Source organism: Manduca sexta, unplaced genomic scaffold (genome assembly GCF_014839805.1).
Source record: "Manduca sexta isolate Smith_Timp_Sample1 unplaced genomic scaffold, JHU_Msex_v1.0 HiC_scaffold_2727, whole genome shotgun sequence".
Lineage (NCBI taxonomy): Eukaryota > Metazoa > Arthropoda > Insecta > Lepidoptera > Sphingidae > Manduca > Manduca sexta.
In genome coordinates this window covers 955-8244 of record NW_023593720.1, presented here as the reverse complement: position 1 = coordinate 8244, position 7290 = coordinate 955, and the positions used below count along the sequence as shown (strand labels likewise).

The 7290-nt window shown below is 31.6% G+C and overlaps 1 long non-coding RNA gene across 1 annotated transcript; it reads left to right on the top strand.

Annotated features, from left to right (window-relative positions):
- The first annotated feature begins 1303 nt into the window (after positions 1-1303).
- On the top strand, positions 1304-6259 carry LOC115444913. Its single transcript, XR_005113635.1, has 3 exons — positions 1304-1335; positions 1815-1918; positions 4971-6259. It is a non-coding gene; the product is annotated as an uncharacterized LOC115444913 (long non-coding RNA).
- The last annotated feature ends 1031 nt before the right edge of the window (positions 6260-7290 follow it).

Sequence of the window (7290 nt, the reverse complement as noted above, 5' to 3'; positions counted from 1 at the left end):
ATCTCAACGAAGATCAGGCAGGTATACAGAAGATATTAAAGTGCACAAGTGTGTACGCAATTTACAGGTGCACTCTTTTATTCTAATATTCCTGTGACAAGGCAATCCAACATGCCGAAGAGTAATCAGACGCAAGACCAACGGCTTTACGTGCTTTCCGAGGCATGGGGGATCCTACCGCCAAACTTCTTTACTCCGGGCGGCAACTAAGTATTTTTTTATGCAAATACTTAGTCACATTTTTTTTATCCTGACGCGGGATTCGAACCCAGGACCTCAGCGCGGTTGCCATACTCGTACTGCTTACGCATTGCAACTACCAGTGGAGATTATTCTATATAACTCGATTCCTGCCGGCTACCCTTTCGTAATTTATGTAAAATCTAACTGTAATAAGAACGTTCTGCAGACCGCATTTATACATATTATTAATAGTACTTATATGTTGTGTCAAGTTCCCTTTCAAAAAAATTCACCCTTCGCCATTGGTACCTAAATAATATTTTCTTATTATTTCCTACAGTCCTATTTTTTATTCATTACTAGCAACAAAAAAACTCAGAGTAAAACGATTAGCCAGTAAAGCGATTTATTAAATTGTATTGTAATATTGGTATACTTGCGTGTGGATGAGTATTTTATTTGATAGTTACAAAATACTGTAGGTATGTATTACTAGCATTATTAAGCTGTTTTGTTTTGTTTCTTTGAACCTATTATTTCCTAGCACTATCGTGTCAAACCTAGATATTCTTTTCCTAATAGAAAGTGATTGTAGGAAACTTTTTCCCTGAGAACACGTTTTCACATTTACTAAAAGTAACAATATATAAAGATGCCAATAGAACGAATAGTATCGTTTACAATATATTAAACGATTAGTGTTCATTCTGTATATATGATCGGTGCGTATCCTAAAGGTAGTGCACAGATTTTAAAAATCTATCGTGCATCACGTCGCGCAGCGTGACGCATCGTTTGTAAACTGCATTAGTTACAACCCTTTATTAGCTCAACCATCCATCTAATGAGGGGTCGATCTGCCGTATTTTCCAATAGAACTTTCAGACAACATTTTATTCTAGTTTCCTGCACTAATATACATACGCGCCAAATCAATACAAACCCGTTTACAAACATTTTCAACCATTCTTGACTTCCATTAAAAAATAAGGTCTTGGTAGTAGCCTATATTTAACTCTAAACATTCCAACAACATATTTTAATAAATATTAAGAATAAATTATATTTTTCAGTTAATTTTATGGGTGTTATTTTTATTAAAATGTACTTCTTCTTTTCCAGATAATCATCGTGCAAAACTTCATGTTAAACGTACGTATGTGCTAAACAGTAGTTTCATATTTATACACACCCTGACACACTATCAAGCTGATTTCGTTAGCTTAACAAAACCATAGTGGGGCACACAAAACTACTTTTCATTCAAACTATGCGGAAACGTGGCAAACAAACGCCGCCGACTTCAACTTTAAATGCGGACGTTACGTCACTGAAGGGAAACTCACGTAAGCGAACACATACAATGTCACACACACCTCAGCTTTACACAACACTCACTACTCCACACTAACCGTAACAAAACACTAATTCGCACACTGATTTCGTTTTATATCAGTGTGGGTAAGGAGAGCTCTTCAGGTGGCATGCTCGCCTAGTATTCGATGTAACCAAGTGGTGGCACAACGGAGCCAAGAGCCACTTATGTCAGTTACGTATAACGCTAACCGCACACACATACACGCATACGTCCTAATTCATGACCCTTGAATGAGTACTTCGCAAATTCACAGGATAATTAGCCAGCATACCGAAATTATTAGGCCCGCAGCCAGCGTAAATCGGTGCTGATTGGTTGCAAACACTGAAGAGCTACGGATGAATTTAACTACAAAGGGTGAGTTGTTACGTGCTGTGTGATATATTTTAGTTTTTTTTAAGAAGCGAATGTTATACTATTTTTATTCTGACTTTTATGTTTGTTATTTTTGTAATATTATTTATCATTCGTATTTATAATAATTAATCATCGTAAATTCAACTAAACATTATAAAATAGCACAAAAAATTATATTAATAAAATATGTAATAGTTATTTTATGCTAACTAAATAATACACGCATTAGTATTTGTATTCGACACTTAAAATTCAATTTCGAGGATTTAAAATCTGTGTCAGAATTCATCTATTAAGAAATTAATAAAATATAAAACTTTTTAAAAATATTCCAATTGATACTCTACCCATCAAATTAAGTGTAAATCATACGTCAATAAGCAATGATATTATGAGGGTGGCAGGAGAACCCGCGTATGACGGCTCTGACCAGTCGGGTGTAAGCAAACTTTACAAGGTTTGCCACGGTCCAGTGCACACTGTACCTCATAATATATTAAGCTGCTGCCACACTGAGATCAAAAGATCTTATTGATACAAGAACAGATTCAAGAAACACCACTAATATATTATAATCACATTAAAGTAAAAGATGAAACGAATAAACAATTAAAATTACTGTGTCAGTAACAAAATGGTAGATAAAAAGAAATTATAATAATTATTATATGTTGCTTGGGCGCATTTACCTAAAGGTAAATTTATTAATAAAATATGGTCCCGCATAAAATATTATTAAAATGATTTCACTCATAAAAACTGCAACTATATTGTAATATAGTTACTAAAGTCTGAAAATAAATCTTTAAAACTTAAATCTCTGGCTACAATCGACCAATTAATAAATAACTTTAACAGGTTTGAATAGAGCTTAAAACTACGAATACTTTAAGTTCACTGATTACGAAAAAAAACAAACCTTATCATTACGACAAATTAAAGTAAGCTGAAAAGTTGTTTTATTTTGTTGTAAACAAAGTTTCCGAATATCGGATGTTGGTTTTTATTTACACGTCCACGCTTATCAATCTGATATTTATACAAAGTATGTACTTCATAAAACAATGATCTCAATATTCTTTTTATCGAATGAAAAGCATCTCCTTATAAATTAATCCAAAGAAAATTGAACATTAGGGTTTTTTTTTCCAAAGTTAAAATACAGCTTTATACTCTAACCACGAGGCATTTAATTTGCTCCATGTAAGTAATCGTTATGGGAACTAATTTAATACGCTAGGTGTGTCCGTTTTGGACTTTCGCCAAATTTTCAGCTTTCCTAAAACTCACAGGGATAAAGTAATACCGATATTATCTATCGGCCATTGCAATATTACCAATTACAACTTTATTAATTTAAGTGTTGTCAAAGAATTTGTAGGTACAGGTTAGTTATTCTTAGATATTAATAAAAATACTAACTGGATTCAAATTTATAACTAAATATCGTATTCCTTAAATAATTTACTAATTAGTCATTGTATTATATTGGATTTAGAGTAGGTGCAATAGTATTTTCTTTTCATTATACACTAAAATTTATACGTTGTTTTCCTTACAATTTATACCTACATACTAAGTGAATCACTCATGGAATAAATATAATGTTATAACGGCTAGGTAACCGACATTATATCTGAATATTTTCCTCATTACCAGTTAACAGATAATAATTTATATTGTTACCAACTCAAAACTCAAGGCGTAAACAGAAATTAGAATATCCGGTAAGAGTGGTGGATTTTCCCGATGAATATTGGTACACATCGCTAATTCGTGTTACTGCATCTGTTTTGAATAATCGTACCGCCACAGGATATGTGGACAATGTCCATTCAACTAAAAGTTCCACTCAGATCCACTTGCATAATATCTACTAAATAAACATCCAACGTTTACTTGCGAATATATTGTTAGAAGCTATAAGTACGATGTACATTTATATTACCTAACTAAACACTTTTGCGTTACATAAGTAATTTTTGTAATCTTTTGTTTTATCAGCGTTACATGTTGCTATTAAGCCTTTATAGTCCTTTAGCTATTTTGTAACACAAATTCAAACTGCAACGTTTGGCAACGGTACTGAAATTAATGGTATTTATTTTGCTTTCACGTGGATCGAATTTCAAATCAAAACCTGTTAGTCTTTCTTTTCGATATTATTATTAAAACTATAGAAACTATATTTACTTCTATTTTAATAACGAAATAAAATATTTTGTAGAACGTCATTCGAGCCAACAGCAATGTGCTTAGAATTATTTTTCTCTGACTTGTAAGGATTAGTGTTTACCCATGCCGCACCATGTTCCGAGTTTATGTCTAACGTGGTATGCAGTGACAACCTAGTTCATGATGAAAAATTCATGAGAACAAAAATCTTAGTGTTCGAGCAAGTAAATATTTTTCTCGAAACCGTGAACATGGCTGGTAAGTACACAACGTAAAAACACAGCGTATTATGTGAGTGCAGTTGTACAGTTATGTAAAGTAGGATATTTTGGACTTACATTTTTAAAAACTTCGGAGTTGAAGCTGTTCAATGTGCCGACACTTAAAATTTTTAGCTATTTAATAATTCGCGGATAGTCCGCCATGTGATATAAAAGAAACCTAATACTACTACAACTATTTAATACAAATAAAAATATTTTTAACTATGTCGATTAAAACTAGAGTTATAAGAGCTGATTTTTCAATAATCAGATAAAAGTTATCAAATATTTTATAATTTGATCGAATACAAAATTGTCACAACTGTATATATACACCTGTAATTATTTAATTCATTTATATTTATTTATGTACTTTATATTCCGTATAAATTGTATCTAATGATTGAAAAACCAATTCATATAATATTAAAATCTTGTAGTCGTTACGTAAGACTATAAATATCATTACAAACAGCTTAATCATTCACTTTAATTTGCCAATCAATCCTTATAAAAATAAAATATAAATTCTAAACATATAAGTAACTGTTTTTTTATGTTTTATTTGTGTGACTTACTTTTAACCGTAGATAATATATAATTTTTTGTTCCAGGATTGTGCTGGCTTTAGTACTGCAATGCGAAATATCAACATATCCTGAAAATATCTACTACCATTAGAATAAAAATAAATCTCATAATTTTTTATACTATATTTATTTGTGCTGATTATAATTTAATCTAAGGTCATCATCATTTATTTTAGTGCCAACTAGTGAAACGTATAAGAATAACATTAGTCTTATAGCCTAGGCATGTGAACAATTGATGACATTATTACGACAAGTCCTAAAGGTGTCAAGCTTTATCGAAAATTTTAAAATAAATAAGTAAGCGAAGAGTAGGTCACCATAAAGGGAAGTGATACTGTGTAAGTGTTGTTAATGTAGGTACAAAACACAGATATATCCAAGTACTACACAAACTCACGCTAATTCTAATATTAGGTAGAATATTATTTGTTTGCAAACAGAATTACCTATAAATACTTTAATTAGTGCCTATAGTTACACTTTACTCGGACAAATAATCGGACATCTCGGTTTCAATTCGCATATCTAAACCTCCATATGCCATAACTACACTCTAAACAATGTCACTATATATTGATTGAAGATGAACAAATGTAACATCTTGCATCTCGTCTTATTGCGTTTCTTATATACTACCTACTTACCTACTCATCGACGTGACCTATCAATGAGCAGCAATAATTTATAAATTTTAATAAAAATTGTCCTTGCTTACTCAGTTACATACTACATTTAGTTTATTTTTACATACTACATAACCAGCTAAATTTTACGCGAACTCTCACAGATGTCGCCACATGTAGGCACAAAACAGTGTTATGAATTTTCAGTAGATTGTTCTTATTTTCGAAATTGTTTCGAAAATCAGCCTTTTTATCTGCTGTCAAACTATCTTTCCGTTAATAACTTTACATCGGTATACAGTTTAAGAAAAAATCTCAAAATACCTCAATGTTAACTACCTCCCCCCAGTAAGAAAGCACGCTGATTGTATTTTAGAAGCTATACTTATATTCAGAAAGAAAAAAGAGACCCTAACATTTTTTTCATTATTCGTTAATCTTTCCGTATTCCCATCGATAAATCGCGCACCGCCAAGAATGGAAAGAATTTTAAGGCGGCCCGGGGAGAAATTTTAACTTATGGATCAAGCAGATGCTGTCAACTTGTGGCCAGTATAGTATATGTATAGTCGCTTATGTTAGTGTAGTAACTCATGTTCATCCCCGAAATTCAAACTTAAACTACTTTCCAAACTTTTCAATAAATAAGAATATAATATATTTTTTATCTATTTAGGTATTATTCAATTATGTTTTGCTCGCAGTTCCGCCCACGTATAAAAGTTTTTCCGGGATAAAAGTCCGCTTTATAGTTTCTCGGGAAAAACTAAACCAATATTTTAATTTAGACTTCTATTAATACATTGGTCGAAACTGTATTCAATTGCATGCAGTGGTTTTGCGTGATGCGTGTACAAACATACAGCCAGACAAAAATTCTTTGTGATATATTTCACAAATTACTTTTTAAAGCTACTGAAACCGAACCTTCATTTCTCAAGTCCCCATCTCCTATAACTCCAATTTATTTACACGATATTTTTATTGACCATGCGTTATTAAATATTCTATCTTTTCCTCATCCTTATTTGTCTTTATTTGGCTTCTCCTCCTTTTGTCTTCTTAACTCCTTTTACATTCAATACGTATTAGTATAATAAATAATATAACGATCTATTTTACCTAATCCCAGTGTTCAATTAAACTATGTGGGCTGTTTAAAGTGTAGCCAAAGATGAAGATCATCACGTATAGGAGTAGGCGGACGGTTACTGCAATTAGTCAACTGACGAATAACCGTCTCGATTCATCATAATATTTTTTTTAACTCTACGAGAAATATTCCATACCCTGAATTCAGATTTTTTTATATTCAATATTTTTTCCATTCATGCAAGCATATTCTTGTCTAAAAAACTTACAAGTATTATAGATCATTTACAAATAAAATTCTATGGATAGAAATGAATATTATTTCATTAATTCTCCATTTCTTGTAGATGATCATTAAAATATTATTAAAATGACAAGACCAATGTAAAAATTATCATTTATAATGTCGGCCGGTTAACTGGTTTTGATTGCATTAGATAATATTGTATAGTGGCAAAATATCATAACCATAGATTATTTCACATTTTATTCAAATCATCTTCAACTCTGTTATCCATCTCTGCACAGCGAATCTTATCTTAATTTATGTGGCATAAGGACATAAGGATGGAAGTTAATGAAGAACCAAGGATGGATCGTAAGTTTGTTAAAACCTGCAAATTATT